The following is a 19779-nucleotide window of genomic DNA, read 5'->3' on the forward strand; positions in this document are numbered from 1 at the left end:
TTTATACTTTTTCAGGATACATAAAAGCCTTTCCCACAACCAGGAGAACTGCTGATATACTTACTAAGGTCCTATTACAACAAATCATTCCAAGGACTACAACCAGGTTACAACGACCCATACCTGATATTCTTGGCAATCTCAACAGTGACCAAAGTTGCTAGACTGCCATCATAGTTTCACATCACTCAGGGTAAGAGGTGCCCTTCCAGCCTTAGATCTAACCATCCTTTTGCCTACTCATCTCTGCCTTACCAAGGCCTCACAGCCATGACTCTCAGGCTGCCATGTTTTTTTTATCCAATTTGGTTTCTAATTTCTTATTCTTTTTATAGCAAGACTCTTAACAATATTTCCTAAAGACTCCAATGTCATGCATACCCGAGACAAGCCTTACCCTCATAACTTTTACCCTTTCAGATGGGCGAGTAATCACCTCTCATAACTTCACTCCTCCTAACCCCACATTTATTTTTCAGAATTCTGCCTTACCATGGAAATGTTTCTAGCTCAACATGGTCCTGATAAAATGACATGTCTAAATCAAAGGCACCTTTCCTTTGACCTCACCTGGGTCCTTAAATATGACAGTGCCATGCCTCCTCATAACATCTTGTCTCTTTGTTTTTCCAGTCTAACATACATGCATTCACCAGTGAAGTTCTCCTGGCTAAAACATCTGGCACCAGCTTCTATCTGGGCATCAACCGTCATCCTGTCAACTCCCCTAGACCCCAGTACAGCACCTCTTTACAGCAGAAAGAGTAAAGAAAGAAATCTTCACCCCTTTTCATAATAATAATCATAAGATGGGATATGAAAGAGTTTTGGTCCAGACAGGACACTGTAGCTGGTAAAGTTTCAGGCAGAACCAAGGAGCTCCATCTCCCCCACCCCTAAGAATCTACCTCTGGTGCCAAATGAGTGCCAATGGGCTACCTGTGCATCACTAATGCCCCTTAGGTTCCACCCCAAATCTAGGCTACTTATATGCCCCCACTCCACGTGTTCCATGAAGAGATTGCCGACCCTGGGAGGAGATGCTGCACCCCAGGGGATCAGGGGTATCTCTACCTGCACTATCAAATTAAAGGTCATTTATATTTCATACTTCTTATCTTTTCAGCAGTGCTGCTGGTCCCCCACAGTTATATCATCTCTCAGAGCTCAAGGGCCCACCCAGAGCACAGCCACACTAGGCTGTGCTCCCCTGGCAGGTTTCAGGCCTGCCCAGGACACACCCATTGACCTTCTCCAGAACCCAGAACCAGGAAATTCAGCTGGCAGCTGGAGTGAGTCAGCTCCCTATCCAGAGCCCAGGAGACTGTGTCAAGATCATTGTTCCCAGAGCTCAAGGAGCCGCCCAGAGCCCAGCCACTCTAGACTTGCCTTGGGAGGTTTTGCAGCCTGAGTAGATTACCCCATGACCTTCTTCAATTACAGGAGTGGAGAGTAGGTGAAGTGAATTTCAGGGCATTGGTCTTTGCCTGGGGAGAGTTTTATCCCTTCATCCACAGTGGGTAGGTGCCTGCCAAGCCACCTGGAACACTGAAGGTAGCACAGGAGGGCCTGAGGACCTGACTGGATCATGCTCAGCAACCTCCATTCAGTACCAGGAGCCTAGGGCATAGGAGACAATTACCAACACATCCAGAGGAAGCTTTAGAAAAACACTTAAAACACAGAAATCTAGGAAAATGACAAAATGAAAGACCAAATTACAATCTCAAACCTCCAGCCCATCCCAAAAAACCCTAGGAGCCATATACATAGAAGAAAATACATGCCATACACTTGAAATACCTGTAATAATGCAACTGACATAAAGAAGCAATTCCAGGAAGCTTTAAAGGAATTAAAACTAGAAATAATCTCCCAGGTAAAAGAAGAAATGTAATGAAAGAGATGCTGAACACATCTAAAGAAGAGACAGTTAAAAATTAGAGGAAAAAAGCAAAAAGATGAATCCTTGGATGAACAATTTAAGAAACAAAGAGAATGCATGAAGCAGATTCAAAGAGATATACAAGAAATCAAAAATTCCATTGAAAGTTGTCAAGACTGACTCAACTTAAGTGAAGATAGAATTTCAGACCTCGACAAGATTGCAGCTAGTGAACAGGAAATGGAACATCTTTCAAATAAACAAAAAAACAAGGAATTAGGAAATAACAACTCAGCAGCTGCAAGATGATGCAAAGAAAAACAACATAAGATAAATAGGGATAAATGAACAGAAGAGAAGAGCACAAATGACATAAAAGGCTGTTAACAGAAGTCATAGCTGAAAATTTCCCAAACATGAGAATGGAAACTGACATTAGGATTAGTGAAGCAAATGGAACTCCAAATAGCCATAACCAAAATAAAACTACACCCAGGCATATAACAATCACCATCTCAGAAATCCAACATAAGTATAGAACACTAAAAGCTGTCAGAGAGAAAAGACAGATCACCTATAAAGGAAAGCCTATCAGACTAACAGCAGACAACTCAATACAAATAGTGAAGTCAAGAAGAGCATGGAATGAAGTATTTCAGATCCTTCCCTGAAAAACTGTTCTTCAAAATGGATGGAGAAATAAGATACTTCCATGACAAAGAACAACTGAAGAAATTCATGATCACCAAGCCAACCCTGCAAAGAATACTGAAAGACAGTTTAGAAACACTTCGGAAAAAAAACACTAAGCAAAGCAGACAATTAAACAGAACAGAAAGATAAAGATGCAACAGCAGAAAGATAACATGTCAACAATAACCTAACATAAAACAGTTATAACCATTAATGTAAATGGGCTCAATGAACAAATTAAAAGAAACAGACTGGCAGAATGGATGAAGAAACACAATCCAACCATATCTTGTCTCAAGAAACTCATCTAACACAAAAGGATACTCACAGACTGAAAGTCAAAGGATGGAAAAGAATATATCAAGCAACAGGAACCACTCCCCCCCAAAATCAGGGGTAACTATTCTGTTTGCAGACAATGTGAACTTCGAACCAATAAGGATCAGAAGAGATAAAGAAGGTCATTGCATACTGGTTAGGGGAAAACATCAAGAGGAAGAGATAACTTTCTTAAATATATATGCACCAAATTCCAGAGCACCTGGTTATATATAACAAGTATTAACAGAAATGAAAAAACAAATTAGCAGTAACACAATTATAACATGAGACATTAACAACCATGACCCCAAGGCACAGATCAACCAGACAGAAAATCAGCAAAGAAATAACAGAACTGAATCATACCTGTGAAGAAATGAACTTGATAGACATATACAGAGTGTTCCACCCAACAATATCAGAATACACATTCTTCCCAGCAGTACATGGGTCATTCTCTAAAATAGACCATATATTAGCTCACAGAGCATATTTGAATAAATGAAAAAGAGTTGAAATTATCCCTTGCATGCTATCAGATCATAGTGTCATGAAATTAGAAATTAATGATAAAAGATACTGCAAAAATCCCACAAACACATGGAAACAGAATAACACACTCTTGAGTAATCAGGGGGGTCACAGGGGCAATTAAAGAGGAAATTAAACAATACCTACAAGCAAACAAAAATACAAACACAAATTATCAGAATCTGTGGGATGCACTGAAAGCTGTCCTCAGAGGAAAATTTATTACACTGACTTCCCATATCAGGAAAACAGAATGAATACAAATAAACAACCTGATATTATACCTCAAAGCTCTAGAAAAAGAAGAGCAAGTCAAGCCCAAAGCCAAAAGAAAAGAGGAAATTATAAAAATCAGAGGAGAAATCAATGCAATAGAGACTTAAGAAAACAGTCCAAAGAATCAATGAATCAAAGAGTTTGTTCTTTGAAAAAATAAATAAAATTGATAAGCCCCTAGCCAACCTTATTTAAAAAGGGAAGAAAAGCTCAAATTCATGCAATAAGGAATGAAAAAGGCAAAATCACTACAGACTCGTAGAAATACAGAAGATCACCAACACCTATTTCGAAAACCTCTACTCTCATAGGTTTGATAACACAGAAGAAATAAGACAGATTCCTAGAAACATGAATTACCAAAGCTAGGACGAGAAGATGTAAAACTGCTGAATAACCCAATTTCTATTACTGAAATTGAAAATGTAATTAAGTCCTTACCTACACAGAAGAGACCAGGCCCAGACGGATTCACTGCAGAATTCTACAAGAAGTACAAAGAAGACTTAATGCTGACACTCCTCGAACTGTTCAATGATATTGAAAGAGAAGCAATCCTTCCTAAGTCATTCCTGGAAGCAAATATTACTCTAGTACCAAAACCGGAGAAAGATCGAACTAAAGAAGAGAACTACAGACCAATCTCACAAATGAATACAAATGCAAAAATCCTCAATAAAATATTGGCAAATAGAATGCAGCAAATCATCAAGAAGATTATACAACATGACCAAGTGGGATTCATCCCAGGTATGCAGGGATGGTTCAACATATGTAAATCAATAAATGCAATTCACCATATTAATACAACCAAATGTAAGAATTACATGATCATTTCTATAGATGCAGAAAAAGCTTTTGATAAGGTTCAACATTCATTTATGATAAGAACCTTACAGAAAATTGGAATAGATGGTCATTACCTCAATATAAAAAAGGACATCTATGACAAACCAACAGCCAGTATCATACGAAATGGCCAAAAATTGAAGGCCTTTACTTTAAAATCAGGCAGGCACAAGAAAAGGATGTCCTTATAACCACTCCTATTTAATATAGTACTGGAAATGCTAGCCAGAGCAATTAGATAAGAGAGAGAAATAAAAGGGGTAAAGATAGGAAAAGAATAAGTTAAATTGTCATTATTTGCAAATGACATGATACTCTACATAGATGATCCCCAAAACTCGATTGAAAGACTCTTAGACATAATAAATAAATTCATCAAGGTAGCTGGATACAAAATCAATACATAAAAATCAATAGCATTCCTATACACTAACAACAAGATCACAGAAAGAGAAATAAGAGAAGCCACATCCTTCACACTAGCAACCAAAAAAATGAAATATTTAGGAATTACTCTCTCAAAAGAAGTGAAAGACCTATACAAGGAAAATTATAATACACTTAAAAAAGAAATTGAATAGGATCTCAGAAAGTGGAAAGACATCCCTTGCTCATGGATAGGAAGACTAAATATTGTGAAAATGGCAATTCTCCCAAAACTATGATACAGATTCAATGCAATCCCAATAAAATACCATCAACATATCTCATAGATCTAGACAAATCACTCCTAAAATTCACCTGAAATGAGAAGAGACCTAGAATAACAAAGAAGTTTCAAAGAAGGAAAGGCAGGAGGCATCACAGTCCCTGACTTGAAGTTATGTTACAAAGTTATTGATAAAGGGGCCAAGCATGTTCACTGGAAGAGGGACAGTCTCCTTAATAAATGGTGTTGACAAAACTGGCTTTCCATATGCTGAAAACTAAAACTAGACCCATGCCTATCACCATGTACTAAATTAAAAGTTAAATGTATCAAAGGTCTGAATATTAAAACAAAAACACTAAATCTATTGGAAGACAAATTGGGTAAAAACCTTGAATACATAGGGGTAGGTAGAGAATTTATGAACATGAATCAAACCACATGGGAAATACTTCCCAGAATCAATAACTGGGATCACATCTTATTAAAATGTTTCTGCATGTCAAAAGAAATCTCCAGCACAGTGAAAAGAAAACCCAAAAACTGGGAAAAAACTTAATGTCCCTCAGACAAAGGACTTCTGTCTAAAACATAAAGAATTTTTAAAAATCAGACCCCCTAAATTCAAAGATCCAATCCAAAAATGGGCATCTGAGATGAATACACACTTCTCAGATAAAGAAATACAAATGGCAAATAGATACATGAAAAAATGTTCATCATCATTACCCATTAAAGAAATGCAAATTAAAACCACATTGAGATTCATCTCACTCCTGAAAGAATTCCAGTATCAAGAAAACTGCCAACAACAAATGTTGGAGAAGCTATGGGGGAAAAGGAACTCTCCTGCACTGTTGGTGAGAGTGTAAACTGGTACAACCATTGTGGAGGTCAGTCTGGAAATTTCTCAAAAAGCTGGGATTGGAAGTCCCATTTGTTCCAACTCTTCCATTTCTAGGCATATTCCCAGAAGAACTGAAAGCATCATACCACAGTTATATATGTGCACCCATGTTTGTAGCAGCGCAATTTGTAATAGCCAGATCTTGGAAACAACCTAAGTGTCCATCAACTGAGGAATGGATAAAAATGTTGTGGTATTTTTATACAATGGAGTACTATTCAGCTATAAAGAATGATAACATTGAGATATTTATAAATAAATGGGTGCAGCTTGAGACCATACTCATAAGTGAAATAAATCAAATGCACATGTATAAACACAAGTTTCCCTAGTGTAAGAAATGAGAAGAATACATAAAAGTACGTGGTAATCATGATTCCCTATTATATTGCTTTGAAGCCTTAGAATGTTTTCATTCATTAATTGTAATGGTTTTATTCTGGGCTATTTGATTTTATTGTCTGTGATGGTATGAACAGCTATTTTGGAGAAAACAAGACATCATAATAGCTAGTGGTGATTTAATGTCATCTTGTTTTGAAATCCCATCAAGCTTTTATTCTTCTGTCTCCAATGTTCTTAACATGTTGTATCTTACTGGATTTTATTATATGTGATAATATAAAAAAACTTTTATAGACAAGGAGATAATACAGAACCATTGTTTGTTTTCTGTTAGTTGGTTCTAAATACCCTGTAATACTGTCATTCTCTTGAATGCTTTTACATTGTCCTGATATGTTTGATGCTACAGTATACAAAGTTATACTCAAAGATTTCAAGGAGAGAGAGACTATGGTAACTACTTTTATGTCGGGATATCCTGTGGTGAAACACTATGTTGCCTAAATTGTTATGTTGTGACCTGTGCTGTTTTGTTGTTATGTCCGCTTTTATCTCAATTGCATTCTTTTATTATTTATTTTTTCATTTTTATCTTTTTAATTAAGGGAAAAATAAATAAAAAATAGCAGGATATATTCTAGTAACCCACTTTGATTTCCTATTAATGTGATTTGCAACCCTGTATTGCTCTGACCATCTTGTTTTCACTGATTTTACTCTATTCTGTTTTGCTTGATAGTACCAAGTTTGAGAGTATAGGCAACAACTTTGAAGGCAATAAGATTCACTATGATGCCCATTCTGGTTTGACTATTATCTTCTTTTGAAGTCCCATAATATCTCCAATGTTTTGGTTTTGTTGGTTTTGTTCTATACTGTTTTGTTCAATTTTATTATAAATGATGATATAGGCAATTCTTTTTAAGTTAGCAAGAGGCATTATGGTAAGCATTGTTGATCACCTTGTATTCTGTTTTTACATTATGTACTGTGTCCATCCTTTGATTTGACTGACTCTATTTTGTTATGTCACATTTGATTTTATTTACTTCAGAAAAAAGAAATAAGAACTGTGGGAGTAATAAAATCCAAAATGTGTAATTCTCATTGTAAAAAAAGAGAGGAAAAGAAAGTGCTCTAAAGGATATAACTGCATGTATATTTAAGTGTATAAGATAGATAACCATATTACTGAGTTTTTGTTCAATCATTGAACAGAACTGATTCCAGTCTCACTGTTTGAATGTCCACTTTATATGCTTTAATTTTGTAACTTGAACAACTATTCCTAAGATGACAATGTTATCTATTAACTAGTGATTTCCTGCTGTTTTTTTTGAAATTCTGTATTACTTGTACCTTTTTCTGTTTTATTCTCCTTAAATAAAATTTTAAAAAATAAAATAAAATTAACATTATGTTATTGTTAATATAATTATTTAATAAAAATATTAACATTAATAACATGTTAAATATAATTATATAATAACGATATTTATAAATAATGTTATTAAATGATTCTGGCTCAGGTAACTGATGAAGTGAATGATCCTTGTAAAAATATTGAAAGGATAAAATAGAAAAGAAGGAATGAGAGGGATAATTTGTAGTCTGGAGATTTAAAGAATATTTGGGAATCATATCAATATCAGTGGGGTGGAGTAGAGAAAGTCACATTCAAGATTACACTGTGGAGAGGATGATACAGCTTGGAAAAGATCTGGACTTTTGCACAGGAGATAATTGAATGATGAGTTTCAGAAACTGGACTGAAAGAACTTGTAGACAGTCATTATGTTAGTCAGTTTTCCATGACTGTGACAAAATACCCGAGATAAACAACTTCTAAGGAGAAAGCATTTACTTTGGCTCACAGTTTCCAAAGTTTTAGTTCATGATTGGTTGGCTCTGTTGCTTTGAGCTTGTGGCAGCATGGCACATCATAGGAATATGTGGTCAAGATGACCTATTTATCTTGTGGTAGCCAAGGGTGGGATTGTCCAGGGTCCCAATATCCCCCTCAGGCACATGTCTGCCACAGTCTAAGTTTTTCCATGATACTCTAATTCCTAAAGTTTGCATCACCATATAAGGACACTGCGGGCTGTAGACCAAGCCTTTAACACATGGGCCTTTGAAGGACAGGGAAGATAACAAGGAAAAATATTTCTATAGCAAATACCTATAAATTCTAACATGAAAGGGTCTCCAGAGTTACAACTGGTTTGTACCTATGTACATACTAAGAAGCTGACCATCAATAAGCCCATGCAACTTTCAGAAAGTCGTCATATTACCATGTTCTTTTTAAAAATTCTTTTTATGTTAGCATAATTCCACCTTTATAAAAAAAGTTGGAAAGAAATGCAAAAATTTCCATGTGTACTATACCCAGGTTCTGAAATACTAATATTTTATTTTATTTATTTATTTATTTTTAATACTAATATTTTAATGTACGTAGTTTATCCTCTGTGTCTGTTTCTCTCCTCGTCTCTCTCTGTCTGCCTCTGCTGTTATGCTCTTTCTACATAGACACATAAGTAAATATATATATATATATATATATATATATATATATATTTCTGAACTATTTGAGAATCAATTGTAGATATGATGTTCCTTTATTTTTATATACTCAAATATGTCCTTCTTGCTTTCTTTCCTTGCTCCTCCCTCCACCCCGCCCTTTCTCTCTCCGCTTCTCTTTGTTTTGGTAGTACTGGATAGTGAGGATAGGATCCGGGACTTAACTACTGAACTACATTTCCAGTTCCACTCCCCAAAGCCTTCACATTAACCTCAATCTCCAACCCTTTTTTACATTTTAATTTGAGATAGCATCTTGTTAAGTTGCTCAGGTTGGTCTTGAATTTACTATACTCCTGTCTCAACCTCCCAGAGTGTGAGGATTATAGGTATGATCCACCATGACAAGCTTTAAATGCGAATTTCTTTAAAATCTGTCACACAACTACTATAAAAATATCAAAATAAAAAATTAACATTGATAAAATACTATTATCTAATATAGACTTTATTCAGATTTTGATACTTATTATTTAAAAATGTCTTTTAGCAAAAGAATTTTCTAAGGCTGGTGTATATGGCTTAGTGTTAGAACACTAGCCTAGCATGCATAAAAACCCAGATTCAATACCCTGGACCACACACACACAGACACACACAGATACACACATGCATACACACACACAGACAGAAAGAAGAAAAAAAGAAAGAAGTTTCTAGATCATATTACATTCAATTGCCTTATCATTTTATTATCTGTGAGTCAAGGCCAACATTCACATACCACTATTTGTATTTCATAGTACTGACATTTGAAACCACTGATCAATTATTTTGTAGAATGTCTCTCATAATTGGTGCACATAATGTTTCCTCATAATTAAATTTCTTAGCTACCTTTGGCAGAAATTTATTTTTATTCCTCAGTGCATATTTCATGAGGAAGCATATTGTGTTAATTTGCTCCATCATTTCCTTGTTCTTAATGTGAGCAATAACTAGGGATCACTGAATACCAGATGAAAGTCTCCAACATTAAAAAAAAAAAACCAAAATAACAGACAGAAAAAATAGTGATATTAGAGGAAAGTAAATTTAGGGAAAAGAAATATATTTTCAAAAAGGAGAAACTTTACAATTGGTAACTTCTGAGATTTGAGAAGTCATTGTTTACATAAAGCAAGAAAATTTATGCTGTAAAAAGTTTTGCTCTTAGAAAATAAAATTGGCATTCTATAAAACAAAAATAAAGATAAGATTTTAGAGATGAAAACATAAAACCACCTAGAAAATCTATTAATAAGAGACATAGGAGAAATAAGATATAAAAAGACATAGTAGAGCCTTGCAGGATACTATATTAGGATTGGATTTGACTGCATACTATAAAAATATGATAAAATGATCAAAGATTGACAAGACACAAGTTTGTCCCTTATGTAAAATAGGGAGTTTTAAGGTGATTCAATGATGTCAGTTGAATCACTAGAAACACCAGGATCTCAACTTTCATTTTACTATCAACTGAATGGCTCCTTTTTGCACAGCGATGTCATGATCCAAGATTGAGGAGGGAGATTAGGATGAGGCAAAACAGCTGGCAAGTGGGTGTGACCTGGCAATCACAGAGATCATTCCACCCAAACTCTGAACCTGGATCCAATCAAAACATGGTGTCTTCAACACTTTCACATTTGTTAAATTTTTTATTTTATTTTATTTAAGAGAAAAATACACACAGAAAAGAAAAACAAAAAACAAGAGAATAACAAACAACAACAACAAACCCCAAACAACAAAAATATAGGCTTTCAAAACATAATAGGAATTTAATAATGGTTGTTATATTGCATACTGTTATCTTCAAAAAAGTTGTTTAGATTACCAGATACAGACATGCAAATTTGATCTAATCAGATGAGTATTAACTGTTTTAGAAAGAAATAATAAAGATGAGTATTAAAGTATGTTTTAAACATACTATTAAACATATTAAAGTAATAAAGATGAGATGAGAAATAATCAGATGAGTATTAACTGTTTTAGAAGAAATAATAAAATTAATAATATAGTCATCTTAGCTAGCAAATGTACATATATGTATATAAATTTATGGTTTTTTCCCTTCCCTCTTCCTTCTTTCCTCCTTTCCCCTATCCCACTTACTTTTCCCCCTCTGAGTAGTTTCTTACCCTTACACAACATTTATTGTAGATTTTAGATCTTATTTTCTCTTTCAGTTTCTCCATTACATAAAAATACCACATCTTTTTTGTCCATTTCTCAGTATAAGGGCATTTGGTTGTTTCAAAGATTTGTCTATTACAAATTGTGCTGCTATAAACATGGGTGCACGTATATCATTGTGGTATGATGTTTTCAATTTTTCTGGGAAAATGCTCAGAAGCGGGATAGCTGGGTCAAATGGAACCTCAAATCCTAGCTTTCTGAAGAACCTCTACGCTGATTCCCACAGTGGCTGCAACAGTCCACACTCCCACCAAGAGTGGAGAAGTGTTTCTTTTTCCCCAGAGCCTCTCCAGCATTTGTTATTGGTTGATTTCTTGATCTTGGCCATTGTTTTTGGAGTGAAATAGAATCTGTATTGTTTTAATTTGCATTTCTCAAATGACCAATGAGGCTGAACATTTTTTCATGTGTTTATTTGCCATTTGTATATCTTCACCTGGGCAGTGTATATTCATCTCAGATGCCTGTTTTTGGATTGGATCTTTGAATTTTGGGAGCCTGATTTTTTTTTTCAGTACCGGGGATTGAACTCATGACCTCCCTCTTGCCAGGCAGGCGCTTATGCTGCTGAGCTAAATCCCTGGCCAAGCCTGATATTTTTAATCCTTCATATGTTCTAGACAGAAGTCCTTTGTTTGATGGACAGCTGGCTAAGACATTTTCCTAATTTGTGGATTTTCTTTTCACTCTGTTGGAGATTTCTTTTGACATGCGAAAACTTTTTAATAAGACAAGATCTCAGTTGTTGATTCTGGGAAGTATTCTGGGAAGCTTGACTTTAGTTCATGAGCTCTCTGCCTACCCCTATGTCATCAAGATTTCTACCTACTTTGTAGATATGGTGATAGACTTGGTCTATTTTTAGTTTTCAGCATACAGAAAGCTAGTTTTTCCAGCATCACTTATTAAAGAGGTTATCTTTCCTCCAGTGAACATGTTTGGCCCCTTTGTCAAAGATAAGGTGGCTGAGTGTGTTTGTAGCTGTAGTTGTACCTTCTTATATCCCTTAATCTTCAGATATGTTTTTATTACATTACCATGCTGATTTTATCATAGTAGCTTTGTAGTATAATTTTGAGTTGGGATTATGATGCCTCCCATCTTGCTTTTGTTGGCCAGAATTGCATTTGCTAGCCTACGTCTTTTCTCGTTCCAGATGAATTTTAGGAATGATTTCTCTATATATGTGAGGTATTCTATTGGTATTTTAATTGGAATTGCACTAATCTGTATAACAATTTGGGAGAATGGCCATTGCACAATGTTTGTTCTTCCTATCCTTCATGAAACTAGCAGAGTATGATCTGGGGCATTGCACCTGGCTGGGTGGAGTTCAGAACTTCTGGGACTCAAGCAGCTATCCAGAAGTGTGATGCCAAACCTTGTTCCTAGCTAGGTGGAGTTCAGAACCTCCAGACTGCGCAGCTAGCCAGAGCACACCTCCAGAGTATGGCACCAGGGCCTTGATTCTGGGATCCACAGGGCTAGCTGGGATCCATCAGTGCCATAGTTTGGCACTCCAAACTATGGCACTGATGCTTTGTCCTGTGATTGACAGAGCTCAAAATCTTTGGCACCCATCAGCTAAACTGTTCAGTCCCTGAAGGATGGCTCTGGGGCTCTCTGCTGGGTGGGGCTTGATACCTCTGTAACCTGTGAGGCTGGGCAGGTGTTTCCCAGTGGATTGTGCTGGGATACTGAATTGGGTAGAGCTTGGACCCCATATCTTCAGTTCTTATCATGAGACTTTGAGCAAGTTTTTGATAGGATAGCCTAGATCTGATGTCAGCCTGAGGTATGGGGCATCAAGAGATGGCCACCATTGGACATTGTGCTCTCTCATTCACAGAGGTCTACTCTTACACTGTATAGAGTATTCTTCTTTTCCTACTTTTAATTAGCACACACATTCTACAGACCATATTTCTTTTCCTACTTTTAATAAAAGTACCTTTTACACTTGTCTTAACCAATTCTTTGTTCAGGATAGAAGGAATCTAGGAAATGATTCTACAAGGAGATCCCTGAATCCCAGAACTCAAGAACCCCAGAATCTGGTAAAAAGATGACTGCTTGAACTCAAGTCTTTATGTCTAAACCTAGGCCAGAAAAAGAAATCAAGTCAGAGGAAAGAAAATATTAATATTCTTCTAAAGCTATGGCAACTAACTTAAGCAACTTTCCAATAATTTTACTTATACCATACTGGTCAAACTAGCTGTAAGAAAAACTAGGGAAAGTAGTCTTTTATTCTGGCAAAGAGATTAAGATACTTAATGAGGAGAGAATTACTGTTCTGTAGTTAGAGTACTAGCAGGGTCTGCCATATGGGTTAATACACAACATAGTTTCCAAGGCAGAAATGAGACAGAAATCATTAATTTTAAAGTTTCTAATAAATACTTAACAGGATACATTTTTATACACATAATCAAAATAATTTAAAATTTTGGTAATCTAAGAATAAAAAATAGCATAACTCCAAACAAAAAAATAATTTAATAAATCTGTAAAAATTGCTCAAACATATTAAAAATTAATGGAGACTTTTGGGAGAACATGGTGGATAGATAACAGCAGCTATGGAGGCTCTCTGAGACACCCAGCTTAGAATCCAGGAATGGTGCAGTGTGAGGAGTCTTAAGCAAGGAGAGATATACCCTGCTGACCCAGGAACAAACTAAGCTGAGAGAAACCAACTGGAAATGCAATCCCGGTGCTATAACAGGAACAGATAAAATCTCAGCGCAGAAGCTGGAACCCGCGCCTCTGGAAGCCGCAATTTGAATTTCCTGCTGCTGCTGCTGCTGCGTCCAAATCGGCACTGCAGGGAGCGAGACACATGAAAGCTCTCCCACTCTCAAGTGGGAAACCATGAACGGAGTTGAGAGCGGGACTGGCGGGGAGCCCTGCATCAACCTGTGGTGAGTAAGAGGAACGGGGACCCTTTCATAGAGTAGGAGGCTCCAGCAAAGGACATTCTGGGACCGGGCAGACTAGCCAGAACAGGACGCTGCAGTGACTTTAGTCACATATTCTGCTCTCAAGTGGGGTTGGTGCAGAGCACTTGGCCCGGGTGACACTGCTGACTAAGATCCAGTAAGCTAGCCCAAACGAGGTCCCAGCGCCTGGCGGTGCACCCTATGAGTGAAGGCTTTGGTAGGTTGACCTGGAGGGGCGGGCCCAGCAGAGGCTGCCCAGGTCTGTGTCTCCCTAGTACACTGCAGTGGGCAGGAACACCTAGCCAGCGGATTCAAACAAACTGTAACCGACAAAGAAAAAAAACTGGGCCTCCTATATACGCTTGTATGGAAGGAACAAAAAGTATGGGAAGAGGGAGCAACAAGAAAAGGTTCTCAGTCCCCAATCCTGAGAACACTGATCCAGGAAGGTAAATGCAAAGAAGGACAGAAAACATGCGATATCAGGCACCAATAGACATAAAGCGATATCTCTGGAACCTCATAGACGAGTTCAAAAGTGAAGTATTTAATGAAATAAAGCAAGATATAAATAGAATAGTTAGAGAAATGCTAAGCACTGCCCAAGAAAAAACAGATGGTGGAATGGAAGAACAGAAAAAAAAGGGGGAGAATTGTTTGATGGAGAAAATAGAGAAAACATAGAATACGTGAAGCAGATTCAAAGAGATTACCAGGAAACTAAAAACTCTATTGAAAGCTGGCATGACAGCTTGAAAGAAACTAAGGATAGATTATCTGAACTGGAGGGCAGATTTGTAATGTGGGAGCATGAAAGGAAAAACTTAAAAATAACAAGGAAACAAGCAGTAACAATACAAAGGCTAGAAGATGATAAGAAGATCTATAACTTAAGAATTAAGAATGTAAAGGAAGAAGCAGGGATACAAACAAATGAACTACAAAAGCTACTCACAGAAATAATCCAGGAGAATTTCCCTAATTTAGCAAAAGGTAAAGATACTCAGATGTATGAGGCATACAGGACCCCAGCCACCTACAACCCAAACAGAGCTACACCCAGGCATATAATAATCAAAATTCCAGAAATCCAATATAAGAACAGAATATTGAAAGTCATCAGAGACAAGAAACAGATCACTTACAAGGGAACACCCATCAGAATTACAGCAGACTTCTTGGCACAAACCATCAAATCATGAAGAGCGTGGGGGGAAATAATTCAAGCTTTGAAAGATAATAACCTCCAGCCAAGATTGATATATCCTGTACAACTGTCCCTAGAAATTGATGGAAAAACAAGGTGCTTCCAGGATAAAGAGGAACTAGGGGAATTTGCAACCACCAATTCAACTCTACAGAGAATACTGCAGCGTATTCTAAAAATGAAAAATACCAAGATTCCAGAAACAGTGGCATAGAGGCCACAATGAATGGAGCAGAAAGCGAAATAAAGTAGACAAACTGACAACTAATGACAGAAAAAGAGCTCAACAGAAATGAGGCAGAGAAGGTTGGATGGTAGGAACAGCTATTTGGAGAAAACAAGAAATCATAATAGCTAATGCTGATTTAGTACCATCTTGTTTTGAAGTCCCATCAAGCTTTTATTCTTCTGTCTCCATTGGTCTTAACAGGTTGTATCTTACTGGATTTTATTATATGTGATAGTATAAACAAAAACTTTTATAGACAAGGAGATTATACAGAAACCATTGTTCATTTTCTGTTAGTTGACTAAATACCCTGTAATACTGTCATTCTCTTGAATGATTCTACATTGTCTTGATATGTTTGGTGCTACAGTATACGAAATTATACCCAAAGAAGGAAAGAAACACTATGGTAACTACTTTTATGTCAGGATATCTTGGGGTGAAACATTATTTTGCTTAAATGGTTATGTTTTGACCTGTGCTGTTTTGTTGTTATGCCTTCTTTTATCTCAATCTCCTTTTTTTAAATTATCTACTTTTTTATTCTTATATTTTTAAATAAAAAATAGCAGGATATATTATAGTAACCCACTTTGATTTCCTATTAACTTGATTTGAAGCTCTGTATTGCTCTCACTGTCTTGTTTTGACTGATTTTCCCCTATTCTGCTTTGCTTGATAGTACCAAGTTCGAAAGTATAGGCAACAACTGTGAAGACAGTAAGATTCATTATGATGCCCATTCTGGTTGACTATTATCTTCTTTTAAAGTCCTGTAATGTCTCCAATGGTTTGGTTTTATTTTTACTGTTTTGTTCAATTTTATCATAACTGATGATATAGGCAATTCTTTTTAAGATAGCAAGAGGCAGTATGGTAACCATTGTTGATCACCTTGTATTTTGCTTTTACATTATGTATTATGTCCATCCTTGTGATTTGACTGACTCTGTTATGTCACATTTGGTTTTACTCTCTTCAAAAATAATAAGAACTGTGGGAGTAATTAAACCCAAAATGTGTAATTGTCATTGTACAAAAGAAAGGAAAAGAAAGTGCTCTAAAGGATATAACTGCATGTATATTTAAGTGTATAAGATAGATAACCATATTACTGAATTTTGTTTGATCATTGAACAGAACTGTTTGCAGTCTCACTGTTTGAAAGTCCACTTTACATGCTTTAATTTTATAACTTGAACAACTATTTCTAAGATAACAATATGTAATCTATTAACTAGTGATTTCCTACTGTTTATTTTTTCTAAAATTCTGTATAACTTGTACCCTTTTTCTGTTTTTTTTCCTTTTTCTCCTTAAATAAAATTTAAAAAAAATAATGGATTACCAATGAAAACAAAAATGAAATATTTTTCCATTTTCAGAAAGTGTTTGCTCATCCACTGTTGAAATAATATAAGTATATTCAGCTTTTGGGATTAAATTTTGGCAGCATTTATCAAAATATAAAAACAGTACTGTCTATTAATGCTGTAACAAATTATCATAAACTCAGTGGATTTTAAAACAAACATTTAAAGACACACATGCAAATTTATTAATTTAAATTCTCTAGGTCAGAAGGCTGGTATTGATCTCACTAGGCCAAATGCCATCAGGGCTATGCTCCCCTCTGAGTTCTTATGATCCATTTGTAGGATCTAGATTTCTAGGTTTTAGAGCTCATTTCCAGCTTATTTGGTCATTAGCAGAATTCAGTTCCTTGCTGGTAAACGTCCAAGTTCTTTACTGTTCCGATGGCTACTGGCTGAGAATAGTCATAGCCTCCAGGATGCAACTGAATTCTGAGAGGTATGGTCCTGTTTTAGCTTCAAGACTGAAAGTGTTGTCTTGAGTTTTCACTCTTCATTGTCCTGCTGTAAATGAACCAGTTGGAAAAGCCCTCCTCTTTCAAGGACTCATATAACTACATTTCAGACACCCAGATAATCCAAGATAACCTTTTTGTGTCCAGGTCACCAACTTCAGTTATCTCTGCCAAATTCCTTTTGTTATGTAAAATAACAAATTCACTGGGTTTTGAAGTGTAAGCTATCTGAGGGAATAAGGAGAATTATTCTGTCTATCTGGATATCTGAGGGAAGAAGGAGAATTATTCTGTCTACTACAGTAAGATACACATTTCTTTTTACTCAATAATAACATATGGAGACATGACTCACATATCCTAAAATCCAGGGGCCGGGGGAAAGACTTAATAACCAACACTGAACTTCTAAGCAGCATTGTGAATTCCTAAGAAGAATATGAAGCAAGGCTTTCATATTTCTATGGATAATAATTTAAAATCCAGATTGTTATACTTAGGCATTACAAACATTTGCAGATTAGAAATTTTATCTCCAACGTACCTTTTCTTAAAAAGTTTCTTTAGGGCAGATTTCAGTAATAAGAGAGAATAATCTAAGCGAGAGGAATGGGGTGGTGGTGGGATCAACATAGGGAGCACTCGGTGGAACCCAGGAGAAGGGGTTGTCAAACTCCAGGAAGAGTGTTGGGCAGCAGCCTAACACCTTAGAAATCAGCCTGCAAATAGCCTACATTGCAGCAGGAGGACAAGGACTCAAGGGAAATATTCAGAGAAGTCTGGCATAGATTGGACTGATTATCATTTATCACAGAAGGACTGGAAGATACGATGCGCCTCAGTTCTTGTTGCTAATTGGCTGGGGGGGGGGGACAGGGGGCACAATGTATTCCAAAAACAAGGCCCAAACAAATCGCTTTGGCAGTGAGATGAAGGGAGTCACCAGGCAATTTCCACTAACAAGCTCTGGATTGGTGATCCAGTACCAAACGAAGGATGAACAGGACAAAAGTTTCTACATCAAAGTGCCCTGAGTATCAAATTCTAGAGTATGACTATAATATTCAAGTACCAAAGTATTACTGTATAATAAAGGAACAGAGCAAGGAGGGAGTATCCTGTTTTAAGACATTGGTGATGTACGAATCAAACCAACAAATAAACAAACATACAGAGTTTTGGAATTTGATCAAGAAATAGTGTCTTTCCCCTATTGGCTGTCACAGCACTGATACAAAACAATGCTCTTCCACATGCCTGGTCAATCCCAGAAATGTTTGTATGTAGTGATTTTACATGGGAAAAGACCTTGAAAGGTATGTTCACAGGAGTTACTTACAAATGCAATTTCGAGCAACTTTTTTTTCCACTTGCTTATCTGTATCTTCTAAGTTTTTAGAAGTGACCATATACTCATTATCATGCAACTATAAGGAAAATTATTGCAATATTGTGAGGGAAAATCTTGGGCTTTGGAGATAGCAAATGACTTCAAGTCTTTATTTTGTGCTTGAACAAATGGGCAATATCTATCACTCCACATTCCTTTAAATACTACCAAGCTGGAGTGCAGAAAAGCCCAGAAAGGATAAAGGATCTTCCAGGTATAGTTTCAGGTCTGTCGCATGCTGATGTGCAAAGTGCTGTGTCAGGCACAGCAGGCTGAGAAAGGAGCGAGGCAGGGCCTGTACTGGGGACATCCACGTCAGAGCAGGTGCAGACCACAGAGAGGCAAGGGCTGTGTTCCTTGTCAACACTGCATGCGCTGGCACCCCAGAAATTTGGCAGCTGCCCTCACCTGGAGAACTTCAGTGAGGCTTCTCCTAAGAGATGACCTGAAATGTGCTATGAGAGACAGAAGGGAGTAAGCCCGCTGGAGGACATGCAGATGAGCACTTGTGGCGGGTGACTACGGTGAGTGTGCAAGATCATGAGCATCCAGCAGCTGCCATTGGCCTGAAGCCCAAGATCCCAAGCACATGTGATTCTGGGTTGGTGGTGGGATCTGGAGTATGAAAAGCTCTGGGCTCTATCAAGGGCCCTCAGAAGCAATGGGCTAGGCAGGAATAAAGCAGATTATTCATGTTGAGGGTTTACAAAGATGTGAACCAGCTAGAAGGCTCTCCTGACCTATCTAATCAGATTCCTCTGCCTTCCCTATTCTCTTTCACTGGACCCTGCTTATTTCCTTAGCACTCACATTTGTAATTATAAGCTTCTTTGCTCACTTGTTGATTTGTGGTCTCTCCCTTAGACTATAAGCTTCAAAGATAGGAACACGGTTTCATTTCCCAACACAGTATATATACCCATATCTACAGAGTGGTAGGCACTTAGT

The sequence above is a fragment of the Cavia porcellus genome, unplaced genomic scaffold (genome assembly GCF_034190915.1).
Source record: "Cavia porcellus strain 051 isolate PalLab524CR breed Dunkin Hartley unplaced genomic scaffold, mCavPor4.1 scaffold_2, whole genome shotgun sequence".
Lineage (NCBI taxonomy): Eukaryota > Metazoa > Chordata > Mammalia > Rodentia > Caviidae > Cavia > Cavia porcellus.